At 43.0% G+C, this 15,222-nt stretch overlaps 1 long non-coding RNA gene across 1 annotated transcript in view; it reads left to right on the forward strand.

The window, feature by feature from the left end:
- Positions 1-613: 613 nt before the first annotated feature.
- The window catches only part of LOC131381539 (uncharacterized), a 141,651-nt gene continuing 127,042 nt past the window's right edge, over positions 614-15,222 (forward strand). The window contains exons 1-2 of the long non-coding RNA XR_009210356.1: positions 614-818; positions 5,119-5,275. This is a non-coding gene — a long non-coding RNA (uncharacterized LOC131381539). The remainder of the gene's footprint in view (positions 819-5,118; positions 5,276-15,222) is intronic.

Genomic DNA, 15,222 nt, shown 5'->3' on the forward strand with positions numbered 1-15,222 from the left:
ACCCCCTGCTCCACGGAGCCCGGTCCCATCCACTGCCCAAGGGCTGAGGATGGCCCAAGGGTTGAGGAGTGCCGGCGCGCCGCGCGGGACTGGTGGGCAGCTCAAGGCAGGGCGCAGTATCCACTAGGCTAAGCCAGCTGAGCTACTGAGGCGGGTGGGGACTTGGAGAACTTTTATGTCTAGCTAAAGGTTTGTAAATGCACCAATCAGCACTCTGTGTCCAGCTCAAGGTTTGTAAAGGCACCGATCAGTGCTCTGTGTCTAGCTAATCTAGTGGGGACTTGGAGAACTTTTGTGTCTAGCTGAAGGATTGTAAATGCGCCAATCAGCACTCTGTGTCTAGCTCAAGGTTTGTAAATGCACCAATTAGCACCCTGTCAAAACGGACCAATCAGTTCTCTGTAAAATGGGCCAATCAGCTCTCTGTAAAGTGGACCAATCAGCTCTCTGTAAAATGGACCAATCAGCTCTCTGTAAAATGGACCAATCAGCTCTAAGTAAAATGGGCCAATCAGCAGGATGTGGGTGGGGCCAGATAAAGGAATAAAAGCAGGCTGCCCGAGCTGGCAGCGCAGTCTGTTGGAGTGTAGGTCTGTGGAGGGGCCAGCTTCGTTGTTTAGGTCTTTTCACTAACGCTTGTTGCTGTGTATTTTTTTGGGTCCGTGCTTCCTTTACGAGTTGCAACGCTTGCTGCAAAAGTCTATAGCTTTGCTCGCCAAGCCGATGAGACTACAAATCCACTAGAAGGAGCAGATAACTCCAGGTGCACTGCCTTAGCTGTAACACTCACTGCAAAGGTCTGGAGCTTCACTCCTGAGGTCAGTGAGATCCATGAGGCCACGGGGAGGGGTGAATAACTCCAGACGTGCTGCTGTAAGAGTTGTAACACTCACCGAGAAAGTTTTTGTAGCTTCACTTCTGAGGCTAACGAGACTAGGAACCCACCAGAAGGAAGAAACTGAACACGTCCAAACATCAGAAGGAGCAAACTCTGGACACGCCATCTTTAAGAACTGTAACACTCACTGCGAAGGTCTGTGGCTTCACTGTTGAAGTTGGTGAGGCCAGGAACCCATTGATTTTGGACACAATGTTATATTTTATGGCTAGGACTGTGGAGTCTTTAAGCAGAGTGGCACAGCTTTAAATGCATTTGCATATACTTAAAAGTAAATCAGGTTGGCCCTGGGTGAAACACTGAAGTACGGTTGGCTGTTGGTGTTTTGGGCTCATTCCTAATGTTCGATCCTCTGTCAAAGGTGAGAATCCTTAAGGTTGGTCTGGTATGTTGGAGGAGAAGGGAGTAGTGGAAACATTTGCCATGCATTGCTACGAGGCCACTGAGGACTGAACAGTTCCAGAAAGTGGGTGGGCTGTGGAGTGTGTGGGATGGGGAAGCACGCTCACGTGTGCGTTTGAGTATGCGTAAAAACAAAGTACCCCCGAATGGAAATTGAGCTCTAAGATGGGAACCAGGTTGTACCCTTGGAAAAGGGAGCCTGGCCCAGGAAAGTTGAAAACGATAGCAGAAGACAAGGAAAGCAACTACCATCCAGCCTCACATTCAATAGAATAAGCTCATTTAACCATAGGCGTTTTCTGTGTCATTTCTTGGTGGACCGTTTTAACCACAGGCTTATTTCCATCATAATCTCAGTATCTTGAGTTCAAGATCTTATAATCAGCTGACCTTTTCCTTCCACTCCTCTGTTTATCTGACTCCTGGATTTTGAGAAGGCCCACTCTACTGTATCACCTGTCAGCCTGTCGCTGGCCAGCTGCTTCTCTCAACTCCAGCCCCAACTGCAGCCTCTGCGGGGTGATGGTGCTCTTTCTTCCTGGTCTTGTCATTCACAGTCTCAGGTCCCTGAGTTTCTGCTGTTTCAACCTTTACATTCACCCAAATCTGGAATTGCCACTTCATTTTGAGAACAGCTGGGCTGGGTGTGGTGGCTTACGCCCGTAATCCCAGCGCTTTAGGAGGCGGAGGGCAGGCGGATCATCTAAGGTCGGGAGTTCCGAGACCATCGTGGCCAACATGGTGAAACCCGAGCTTTACTAAAAATACAAAAATTAGTTGGGCGTGGTGGTGGTGGTGGTGGTGGTGGGTGGGCGCTGGTGGTGGTGGTGGTGGTGGTGGGTGGGCACTGCTGGTGGTGTTGGGTGGGTGGCGGTGGTGGTGGTGGTGGTGGTGGTGGTGATGGTGAGTGGGCTCTTGTAATCCCTGCTACTGGGGAGGCTGACACAGGAGAATCGCTTGAACCTGGAAGGCAGAGGTTGCAGTGAGCCAAGATTGTGCTATTGCCCTCCAGGCTGGGTGACAAGAGTGAGACTGCATCTCAAAAAAAATAAGAACAGCCGGATATACTACTTTACATGCTGCTGGGATTGGGGTGGAGACAAGGGATGGAAGGGAGGAACATGGATGGATGGTACAAGTGGGTAAAGCACAGGAAGTGGCTGTTGGGGAAGCAAATGCAATCAATTCATCTTTTAATTGTGTGTGTAGAGGACTAAATTTGAAAGACGAATCTGCATGTGTTGTTTATAGATACTAAAAGTACAGGAAAGGGGAAAAAACCTTGTTTAAAAAAATTTTTAACTCATTTTCTTTATAAACACGAGAAATTGAGAAAGATAGAAGTCAACATGATAGGAAGCTAAGTGTGAACATTAGAATCAAAATTAAGATAGAAGTCTTAAGCACATTCAAAGCAGCAAAGCTTTGTTTCAATTCAATGTTTAATGAATCTAGCGGGGGTCAACCATACATGAAATTGTTAAGGAAAATAAATAGAAGACAAACGGTCTTTGACCATTCTTACCAAAAAAAAGATGTTTTATAATATTTTTATAGTTTTTATTTTTGAGAATGATCTTCTTATGTCATGCTGGAGGCAAACATCCCTCCCAGGTTCACGCCATTCTCCTGCCTCAGCCTCTCCAAGTAGCTGGGACTATAGGCGCCCGCCACCACGCCCGGCTAATTTTTTGTATTTTTAGTAGAGACGGGGTTTCACCATGGTCTCGATCTCCTGATCTCGTGATCCGCCCGCCTCGGCCTCCCAAAGTGCTGGGATTACAAGCGTGAGCCACCGCGCCCGGCCAATTTTTTTTAATTTTTAATTTTTTTTTTTTGAGACAGCAGTCTTGCTCTTTCCCCCAGGTTGGAGTGCAGTGGCGAGATCTTGGCTCACTGCAACCTCCGCCTCCCGGGTTCAAGCAATTCTGCCTCAGCCTCCGGAGTAGCTCAGATTACAGGCATGCGTCACCACACCCGGCTAATTTTTCTTTGTGTTTTTAGTAGAGACGGGGTTTCACCATGCTGGCCAAGCTATTCTCGAACTCCCGACCTTGTGATCCGCCCGCCTCGGTCTCCCAATGTGCAGGGATTACAGGCGTGAGCCACCGCGCCTGGTCTGATTTTTTTTTTTTTTTTTTTGAGACAGTTTTGGTCTTTGTCACTTAGGCTGGAGTGAATAGCACAATCTCGACTGACTGAAACTTCCACCTCCTGGGTTCAAGCGATTCTCTTGCCTCGGCCTCCCGAGTGGCTGGGATTGTAGGTGCCTGCTATGATGCTGGACTAATTTTTGTAATTTTTGGTAGAGACGGGATTTCACCATGTTGGCGAGGCTGGTCTTGAACTCCCGACCCCAGGTTATCCGACTCGGTCTCCCAAAGTGTTGGGATTACAGGCATGAGCCACCGTGCCTGGCTATTTTGGTTTATAAAGTTGTTAATTATATAAACATCTAATTGTACCCTTTTGCCAGGCATGTGATTATCTCTGTACATTTTATTTGGTTAGTACAAAACTGTTAATATATGTTTATGCTTCTTTTTGTTTTGCTTATGTATTCCAAATTTAAGAAATTAGGCCAGGTGCAGTGCTCATGCCTATAATCCCAGCACTTTGGGAGACAGAGACAAGAGGATTGCTGGAGGCCAGGAGTTCAAGACCAGCCTGGGCAACATATCAAGACCCTGTCTCTACAAAAATAATAAAATTAGCTGGGTATGGTGGCAGGTGCCTGTAGTCCTAGCTACTTGGGAGGCTGAGGTGGGAGGATCACTTAAGCCCAGGAGTCTGAGGCTACAGTTAGCTATGATTTTGCCACTGCATTCTAGCGTGGGTGACAACAAGACCTTGTCTCCAAAAAAAAGTTTTTTTAAAATGAAGGATATTGCCTTAGTGTGCCTGTGCTGTATAGAGCTGTTCTGTTAGATACTAGTGGGGGAAGAAAGCTAGAAGAGACTTTGAGTGATGCTAGCAAAATAAATAGCTGAGTTGAAAAGAGTGGAAGGTTCAGAAGGGCTGAAAAGGAAGAATAAATGAGGTGAGGGGAGTCATCTGGGAACTGAGGACCGGGACTGATACCGCAGCATCTGGGTCAGCAGATGCCCCTCATTCTCTATGTTCGGGGGGACCCAAAGAACCAAGAGACGATTGCTGCCTCCTTGGGTGGTCAGAAAAGGTCATTAAAATAAAAACTTATTCTGAACTATAGGCAGGAATGTGTAAAATTCAAAAAGAAAATACATACTTCTTGGCTAGCTGATGGAATAAGAATCTGCATTGGATACAGAACGGAGCTCAGTGGTTGGGCAGAGGTTATTGAGAACTAAGTGGTCTTTAACAATAATTAGTAACAGCTGACATTTTTTAAAGGGCTTATTATGTGCCAGGCGCTGTTTTAAGATGTTTGCCTGCATCTTTTCCTTTAACTCGCTTAGTTTTCCTAAGAGGTGGTTCAAAAAGATGAAAGCAACTTGCCCAAGGTTAACTGGCCCCGTTAGTAAGGAGTGGAGCTGGGAGTTGACTGAGGCAAGTTGACACTAGAGGCTGATACTCTTAAGCACTGTACTGCATCCCCTAGGAAAACTTGGATCTGTACTTGAATCTTAAATATGTTAATGGGGATATGTTAATCACTGGAAAGGTACATCTCCGTTGTAAATGATATATGGACATTTGATTTATATCTTGAGTTTTTGCTGATGTGGTTAGAATTTAGAATGCCTTAGTCCTGAAGGGTTTTATCAATATGTGGTTTGATCAATACCACTAGAATGTTAGCTCAGTTTTGTCTGCTTTGTTCTCTACTGTTTGCTCAGCATCTGAAAAACCTCTTGCACATGAACAAACATTTATTGGAGGAATGAAGACAAAGTTGGAGACTGCCTGTAGCTCCATGACGCCTCGTCTGACAAACTAGTCAGCTCTCATCGGACTTAGCCATGGGAAGGCTTTCAGATGGTGGCAAGAAACTCAGTGAGTCGGATATTTTACCTTAATGGTTGACAGTATTGTTGGGGAATATGATCTTTTTTGTAAGGAACTTGAAGAAAAACTAAGGTCTGCCATATAGGTAAATAACAACTGTTGAAAAAAGATAAGAGAAAGGAAAAATCAACATAGAAGAGAAATATCTGGGATGGCTTTGTAGAATAATAATTTATTCGACACTGTCAATTTGTCAAGGGCAGTTCTAATTTCTTCATATATTTACACGAACGGTGGTAGTTAGAATTAATGGTCCCGACCTTTGTCTCTCTTTGTAGCCAAACTTTCTGCCATGAGATTTTGCGGTTCCTCCCACTAATATGGTAAAGTATATTTTCCAGTTCCTTGACTTTAGATTTGGCTGTGGAACTTGCTTTGGCCCCTGGAATGTTAGTAAGCATATATGTTGGGGTGTCCTCAAAACCACCCCAAGGTTGAATGACTTGCTAGTATGGACTCACATGACTCGCACATTCGTAGTCACAGCTATGATTTCTTACAAAGAAGGCATACCAAGCAACATCAGCAAAGAGAAGGGTGCATGGGGCAAAGTCCAGAGGGAACCAAGTCCAGGGCTCTCTCCCCGGGAAGTCACATGGGACATGGCTAACTTAGCAATGAGTTGTGACAACACATGTGAAGTGTTGTCATAGGGAGGTGTGTAGAAAAATTATCGGTAGGATCCCATGCAGTAGGGTGGAACTCACTTGCAGTTACCCTTGTTAGGGGTCGTGAGCTTAGCCAGCTGAAATGAACCTCATTAACCATAAAGGTCTATTTTTAGAAAGCTATGTGGCTTCCTCATTGAGTTTCTGTATAAACCTTTCGTTTCTAACCTGAGGCATCAGTTCAGGGGCAGCACAACTCTGGCCAGTAAGCTGGAGACTCCACGGCTGGGGCAGTTCCATGGTAGTCAAGGTAAACCCCTGAGAAGTACAGGGTGTGCATGCCACCCCTTGAAACAGAATTTACAATTCTAGGGTATCCCAAGCAGGACATACGTGGGCCAGGCAGGATAGGTGAGCAGTGCAGTGCCGCAGTGTGCCCTCTCATGCTGGGACCTCGTACCCTAGGGTTCTCAGTCCAGTCCAGATAAATTCAATTCGGTCCTCGGCTTTAGGGAGACTTTGAGACAGTCAGTTCCAAACAGCTCTGCTTGTCAGTGACATGGCTTCATTTGCCTCGTGTGTGGACATAGGTGTGCTGTACAGAGCGCAGGGGGCTGGAGCTGGCCAGCTGTGGGTGCCACGGTCAGCGCTGGCCTCATGTGACTTTGGCTCAGGAGTCAGTTGGAATTCAAAGTGCCCGCTTCGATCTTGGAAAGGCAGCATGGGGAGTTTTCCCTCATGAAGAGGAGGAAGCTTCCAGAAACAGTTCTAAAAACAGAGGTCATTAATGCCTCCCTGCCCCTGCCCCATACCTCCCCAGTGTTTTGTTTTTTCTTCCTTGTTACAAAATTATATTTCCCATTTTATAATCATTACTTTATGGTTTTTTCTAGTCACTTTTTTCTTCTCTCATCAGACCTTTTGTCTGAAAGGTTATAGGCAAGGGGACAAAAGCATTTTCACAGAAAAAGTTTTATGCCACTTAAGCAGAAAGGCACGTCATGTTCAGGAATCAGGACAGAATCCTGAAGTTTCAAAAAGTTTCAAAATGATTGACGTAACCTCCCACCTCTTTTGTCCTGATAATGCATCTAGTGAGCAGCCTAGAAAAGATCAACCCCTTTCTGGAAACAGTTGCATATAACGATTATCCTGCCTTCTGTATTGTGTGTACCAGGAGAAAGGTGAGGGAAGTAGAATCAGGTTGTCAATTCGTTATAGTCAGTGGCAGTGAATCCAGAACACAACAGGTCAACGGATGTAAGACCCAGAGGGGCTTGATAGTCTTGTCTGTCGGGGCGGTGGAGGGGTCACTGTGATCTCTTCCGTTCCAGTTGCCGTGATGTGCTTCCCCCAGGGTGTAACTTTTGGCAGTAATTGCAAGTTAGGAACAGGTGTGTTAGAAACACAGAAATGAGCAGCTCAATTTCAGATGGTCCCATCAGAGAGTAAACCTTCTTCTATGAGCATCTGTATATAACCCAGGTGGTCCAGCCAGCTCCCGTGATGTTTTCATAGCATCCGTGGTCCAGCCAGTGTCCTTGATGTTTTTGTATGTCTGCACAGAGGAATGTCTCAAACCTGCACTGGTCCTCAAGTTGAAGTCCTATTCACCTAACCTATGCCTGCCTTCAGTTGAGCATAGCTTGTCTGGAAGCTGTAACAGCTCATAACAGATAGTGTCAGCATTTAGCTTAAAGTCCCAGGAATTAGGATCTGTGATTTCAAAAATTAAAAAAAAAAAAGCAGAGGCTTTGCTTTGGCAGCAGCAAAGGCAAAGTCTTGCAGGGGGCAGACAGCTGTGTTCCAAGTCCAGGTGACAAGCAAGGCTTTTTCTGAGGCTTGTGATAAATATCAGTTCAAACTGACCTTAAAATATGCACATCAGGCCAGAAATTCATCAGCCTTCCTAAGGGTCAGACATCTGATTTCGAGAGAGTTCATTAGCAAACTAAAAACTGGTCTTTAAAATTCTAAAAATGTATCTTTATCTGGAGATTGCTTCTTTTCTCATATTATCTCCTTTTTCCCTGAGGTTCCAATTGGCAAAAATAGTAAAAATCATCAGTTACGGAGACTGGCTCTGTTTTTACTGTAGTAAAAATGCCTATTTCAGACATTATAGATTCAAGTTTCAGACTGCCTCAAGAAAGTGAGTTACACAAGTATTTTAGTGTCCCAGTGCGTAAAGAAGTTATATTTATGTTTTATGCAGCATTATGTATAGTGCAATACATGTGTAAAAGTGTCCATACCTTAATTTAAAAATACTTCATTGCTAGAAAGTGCTATATACAGCATTATGTATAGTGCAATACATGATATCTAAAAATGTCCAACCTTAATTTAAAAATACTTCATTTCTAAAAAGTGCTAACCATCATCTGAGTCTTCAGCAAGTTGTCATCTTTTTGCTGGTGGAAGGTCTCGCCTTTATGTTGATGGCTGCTGACTGATCAGCTGAAGATTGGTTGCTGTAGGATGAGGTGGCCCTGGTGATTTCTGAAAATGAGACAGCAATGAAGTTTGCCACATAGATTGTCTCTTCATTTTATGCAAGTTTTCTCTGTAGCATGTGATGCCATTTGATAGGAATTTGCCCGTGGTAGAATTTAAAAATTGGAGTCAATCCTCTCAACCCTGCTGCTGCTTTATCAACTGTTGATATAATATTCTTATTCCTTTGTTATTCTAACAGTGTTCACAGCATCTTCACTAGGAGCAGATTCCATCTAAAGAACCAATTTTTTTGCTCATCCATAGGAAGCAACTCATTCATTCAAGTTTTATCACGAGATTGTAGCAATTTAGTCACATCTTCAGGCTCCACTTTTTATTCTAGTTCTCTTGCTATTTCTACCATGTCTGCAGTTATCTCCTCCATTGAAGACTTGATCCCCTGAAAGTCATCCATGAGGATTGAAATAGCTTCTTCCAAACTCCTGTTAATGTTGATATTTTGGTGGCCTTCCAAAAATCACAAATGATCTTTATGGCATTTAGAATGGTGAATCCTTTTTGGAGATTTTCAACTCACTTTCCCCAGATTCTTCAGAGGAACCACTACCCATGACAGGTATAGACTTATAAAATGTATTTCTCAAATAATGAGACTTGAAAGTCAAAATTACTCCTTGATCCACGAGCCGCAGAATGGATGTTGTGTTAGCAGGCATGAAAACAACATTCATCTCCTTGTACATCTCCATCAGTGCTCTTGGGTGACGAGTGCATTGTCAATGAGCAGTAATATCTTGAAAGGAATCTTTTTTCTGAACAGTAGGCTTCAATAGTAAGTTTAACACTCACTAAACCAAGTTGTGAACAGATGTGCTGTCATCCAGGCTTTGTTGTTCCATTTTTGGAGCACACAAGCAGAATCAATTTAGCATAATTCTTAAGGGCCCTAAGATTTTTGGAGTGGTCAAGGAGCATTGACTTCAACTTAGTCATCAGCTGCATTAGCCCCTAACAAAAGCATCTGTTCTTTGAAGTTTTGAAGCCAGACATTGACTTCTCTCTAGCTATGAGAATCCTAGATATCATCTTCCAATAAAAGGCTGCTTCAACTATCCTAAAAATCTGTTGTTTGGTGTAGCCACCTTCATCAGTGATCTTAGCTAGATCTTCTGAATAACTTGCTGTGGCTTTTGCATCAGCACTTGCTGCTGTACCTTGAAAGGAGATTCGGGACACAGCTTCTTTCCTTAAACCTCATGAACCAACCTCTGCTAGCTCCCAGCTTTTCTTTTGCAGCTTCCTCACACCTGTCAGCCTTCATAGAATTGAATAGAGTTAGGCTGGGCGTGGTGGCTCACACCTGTAATCCCAGCACTTTGGGAGGCCGAGGTGAGCAGATCGCTTGAGGTCAGGAGTTGGAGACCACCCTGGCCAACATGGTGAAACCCCATCTCTACCAAAAACACAAAAATTACCTAGGTGTGGTGCATGCCTGTAGTCCCAGCTACTAGGAAGGCTGAGGCAGGAGAATCGCTTGAACTCAGAAGGTGGAGGTTGCAGTGAGCTGCGATCATGCCACTGCACTCCAGCCTGGGCGACAGAGACTCTGTCTCAAAGGAAAAAAAAAAAAAAAAAAAAGAAGAGCGTTAGGGCCTTGCTCTGGATTCTAGATTAGGCTTTGGCTTAAGGGAATATTGTGGCTGGTTTGATCTCCTACCCAGAATATTCAAACTTTCTTCATATCAGCAATAAGTCTGTTTCACTTTTCTGTCATTCATGTGTTCACTGGAGCAGCATTTTCAATGTCCCTCAAGAACTTTTCTTTCCTTTTACAACATGGCTAACTAGTGCAGTAGGCCTAGCTTTCAGTCTGTCTTGGTTTTCGACATGCCTTCCTCACTAAGCTTAATCATTTCTAGCTTTTGACTTAAAGCGAGAGATGTGTGACTGTTCGTTTCGCTTGAACACTTAAAGTGGTCATTGTAGGGTTATTAATTGGCCTAATCTCTTTTTTTTTTCTCTTTCTTTTCTTTTTTGACATGAAGCCTTCCTCTATCACCTAGGCTGGAATGCAGTGGTGCGATCTCGGCTCACTGCAATCTTTGCCCCCCGGGTTCAAGTGATTCTACTGCCTCAGCCTCCCAAGTAGCTGGGTTTACAGGAGTCTGCCACTATGTCTGGCTAATTTTTGTATTTTTAATAGAGACGGGTTCGCCACGTTGGGCAGGCTGGTCTTGAACTCCTGACCTCAGGTGATCTGCCTACCTCGGCCTCCCAGAATTCTGGGATTATAGGCATGAGACCCTGAGCCCTGCCTAATTGGCCTAATTCCAATATTATTGTGTCTTGGGGATAGGGAGGCCTATGAAGAAGGAGAGAGATGGGGGGAATGGCCAGTCAGTGGAGCAGTGAGAGCATACACAACATTTATCAATTAGGTTTGCTGCCTTATACAGGGATAGTTTGTAGTGTTCCAAAATAATTACGATACTAACATCAAAGATCACTGACCATAGATCCCTATAGTAATAATCAACAAGTTTGAAATATTGTTTGAATTAGCAAAATGGGACACAGAGATACGAAATGAGTACATGCTGTTGAAAAAATGGCACTGATAGACTTGCTTGGGGCAGGGTTGCCACAAACCTTCAGTTTGTAAAAAACCCACAATATTTGCAAAGTACAACAAAGCAAAGTGCAACAAAATAAGGTATGCCTGTATTCAAAGAGTTCACATTCGAATCCACCCACTGGTGGCAAAAAGAAAAAACCTTGTTTCTTATTAACATTCTTTGCAACTTTCTTTGATTGAGATTATCCAGTAGTAATTATGAAATTACAAGCATATAATATTTTGCATCAGTTTATATCATACATCCAGATGCAGTAGTCACAAAACAAGATATTTTAAAGAAATTTATTTTTTTCTCATTGCAAATTTACTCAACTCTCTAGCCGTAAATCCAGCATTTATAGGGTTAACATTCAGCTGTCAGGGAAGAGTCTTGCTAGAATGCATGGGAAAGGGAATGGTTACTGTAGCAGTGGCAGCAGCAGCTAGGCTGAAGACTGGACAGCCAGAGTATATTTTTCTTCCCCTGCCCTTCTCCACTTTCTGATTTATCTAAAGCTTTGTCTAGCCCTAGAATTGATTTAATGTTTTCCCCACTTACTTGGAGGAAAGAGCAATATAAACTTTTAAACTCTTAATTTTAATTTCTTAGAGACAGGGTCTTCTGTCACCTAGGCTGGAGGGCAGCAGCACAATCGTAAGTTTACTGCAGCCTTGAACTCCTGGGCTCAAGGGAGCCTCCTGCCTCAGCCTTTCCAGTAGCTAGGACTATAGACAAGCACCACCATGCCTGGCTATTTATTTATTTTTTGTAAAGATGAGATCTTGTTATGTTTAAGCTGGTCTTGAACTTCTGGCCTCAAGTGATCCTCCCACCTCAGCCTCCCAAACCTCTAGTATTACAGGCATGAGAGTCACTGCACCAAGCTGTTTATAATATTTTTGTTTTTTAGGTCTAAATCTTTTTTTTTCATTTATTAGAAATTTAGTTGATTTAAAAAAATTTTTTAAAAAATTTATTATATTTTAAGTTCTGGGATACATGTGCAGAACATGCAGGTTTGTTAACATAGGTATACATGTGTCATGGTGGTTTGCTGCACCAATCAACCCGTCACCTACATTAGGTATTTCTCCTAATGTTATTCCTCCCCTAGCCCCCACCACCCGACAGGCCCCGGTGTGTGATGTTCCCCTTTCCTGTGTCCGTATGTTTTCATTGTTCAACGCCCACCTATGAGTGAGAACATGCGGTGTTTGGCTTTCTGTTCTTGTGTTAGTTTGCTGAGAATGATGGTGTCCAGCTTCATCCATGTCCCTGCAAAGGACATCATTTGTTATGGCTGCATAGTATTCCATGGTGTATATGTGCCACATTTTCTTTATCTAGTCTATCATTGATGGACATTTGGGTTGGTTCCAAGTCTTCGCTATTGTGAACAGTGCTGCGATAAACATACGTGTGCATGTGTGTTTATAGTAGAATGATTTATAATCCTTTGGGTATATATCCAGTAATGGGATTGCTGGGTCAAATGGTATTTCTGCTTCTTGATCCTTGAGGAATTGCCACACTGTCTTCCACAATGGTTGAACTAATTTACATTCCCACCAACAGTGTAAAAGTGTTCGTATTTCTCCACATCCTTTCTGGCATCTGTTGCTTCCTGACGTTTTAATAATCACCGTTCTAACTGGCGTGAGATCTCACTGTGGTTTTGATTTGCATTTCTCTAATGACCAGTGATGATGGGCTTTTTTCATACTTGTTGGCTGCATAAATGTCTTTTGAGAAGTGTCTGTTCATATCCTTTGCCCACTTTTTGATGGGGTTGTTTTTTTTCTTGTAAATTTAAGTTCTTTGTAGATTCTGGATATTAGCCTTTTGTCAGATGGATAGATTGCAAAAATTTTCTCCCATTCTGTAGGTTGCCTGTTCACTCTGATGATAGTTTCTTTTGTTTTGCAGAAGCTCTTTAGTTTAATTAAATCCCATTTGTCAATTTTGGCTTTTGTTGCAATTGCTTTTGGTGTTTTAGTCATGAAGCCTTTGCCCATGCCTATGTCCTGAATGATATTGCCTAGGTTTTCTTGTAGGGTTTTTATGGTTTTAGGTTTTACATTTGTTTTTATCCATCTTGAGTTAATTTTTGTATAAGGTGTAAGGAAGGGGTCCACTTTCAGTTTTCTGCATATGACTAGCTAGTTTTCCCAACACCATTTATTAAATAGGAAATCCTTTCCTCGTTGCTTGTTTTTGTCAGGTTTGTCAAAGATCAGATGGTTGTAGATGTATGGTGTTATTTCTGAGGCCTCTGTTCTGTTCCATTGGTCTATATCTCTGTTTTGGTAACAGTACTATGCTGTTTTGGTTACTGTAGCCTTGTAGTATAGTTTGAAATCAGGTAGCGTGATGCCTCCAGCTTTGTTCTTTTTGCTTAGGATTGTCTTGGCTATACGGGCTCTGTTTTGGTTTCATATGAAATTTAAACTGTTTTTTTCTAATTCTGTGAAGAAAGTCAATGGTAGCTTGATAGGGATAGCATTGAATCTATAAATTTGGGCAGTGTGGCCATTTTCACGACATTGATTTTTCCTATCCATGAGCATGGAATGTTTTTCCATTTGTTTGTGTCCTCTCATTTCCTTGAGCAGTGGTTTGTAGTTCTCCTTGAAGAGGTCCTTCACATACGTTGTAAGTTGTATTCCTAGGTATTTTATTCTCTTTGTAGTAATTGTGAATGGGAACTCACTCACGATTTGGTCGTCTATTATTGGTGTATAGGAATGCCTGTGATTTTTGCACATTGATTTTGTATCCTGAGACTTTACTGAAGTTGCTTATCAGCTTAAGGAGTTTTTGGGCTGAGATGATGGGGTTGTGTAAATACACAATCATGTCATCTGCAAACAGACAGTTTGACTTCCTCTCTTCCTATTTGAATACCATTTATTTATTTCTTGTGCCTGATTGCCCTGGCCAGGAGTTCCAATACTATGTTGAATAGGAGTGGTGATGGAGGACATCCTTATCTTGTGCTGGTTTTCAAAGAAAATGCTTCCAGCTTTTGCCCACTCAGTGATATTGCCTGTGGGTTTGTCATAAATAGCTCTTATTATTTTCAGATACATTCTATCAATACATAGTTTATTGAGAGTTTTTAGCATAAAGGGGTGTTGAATTTTATTGAAGGCCTTTTTCTGCGTCTATTGAGATAATCATGTGGTTTTTGTCATTGGTTCTGTTTATGTGATGGATTATGTTTATTGATTTGCATATGTTGAACCAAGCTTGCATCCCAGGGATGAAGCTGACTTGATTGTGGTGGATAAGCTTTTTGATGTGCTGCTGGATTTGGCATTTGGAAGAGTTAATATTTTTAAATCATCCAAAACCCACCTTTGGGTATTTTTGGTCCTTTTTTTCTCCCAACTGGAGGAAAGAATGAAAACCAAAGGTATCACCTGAGCTATACTATTTTCCCTCCTCACTTTAGCCAGAATGGCTGAAAATAGCCAGGTGATCCAGTGATTGGGTCTCCTTTCTTGGGTAAGGATCTATTATTTAAAAATTCCATGGGTAACTTTTAACTCACAACACTCAGCAGCCAGCTGCCGTTTAATATCATGGGTAACTTTACAACCTTCCAGCCATTAAGGGTTTGTCACCTCCTGTCCCTCAATCCGTCCTTTAACCAAAGAATGCATTTGTCATATTTCATTGAGTCAGAGTTGGTCTAGGGAAAATCCCACTTTTGACATGAAATATATGTCAGGGAGGTCCCTAAGACCACTTCCAGATTTGAGGATTCACTAGGATTGTCAGGATTCAGTATGCAGTTGCACGCATGGCTAGGAATTGTTAGAGTGAAAGGATACTGAGCAAATCAGCAAAAAGAAGGGCATGGGACAAAGTGTGGAGGAAACTAGGTTCAAGCATCCACACATCCTCTCCCTGGGGAGTCAGACAGGATGTGCTTAATTCCCCAAGCAATGGGTTGTGACAACACGTGTGAAACTGATACCAACAGGAGACAGGGAAATACTGGGTAGAAGAGGGCAGTTCCCTGGCAAAGGCCCTACCCTCAAGCCTGAATACCCACAGCCCTAAATTGGAACAGGCATTCCTGTTTTTGCACCCAAAAGTTGCCTTTTGGCCCTCCACGCCCCCCTATCCTGTACCCATATGAACCCCATATCCTCAGCTCCAGAAGGAGACCAGGAGATGATCAGAGAGCAGAAGGATGGCAGAATGGTGCAGCAGAGAGAAGAAAGTGCATCTGAATGCCAAG

This window comes from Hylobates moloch, unplaced genomic scaffold (assembly GCF_009828535.3).
Source record: "Hylobates moloch isolate HMO894 unplaced genomic scaffold, HMol_V3 SCAFFOLD_16, whole genome shotgun sequence".
NCBI lineage: Eukaryota > Metazoa > Chordata > Mammalia > Primates > Hylobatidae > Hylobates > Hylobates moloch.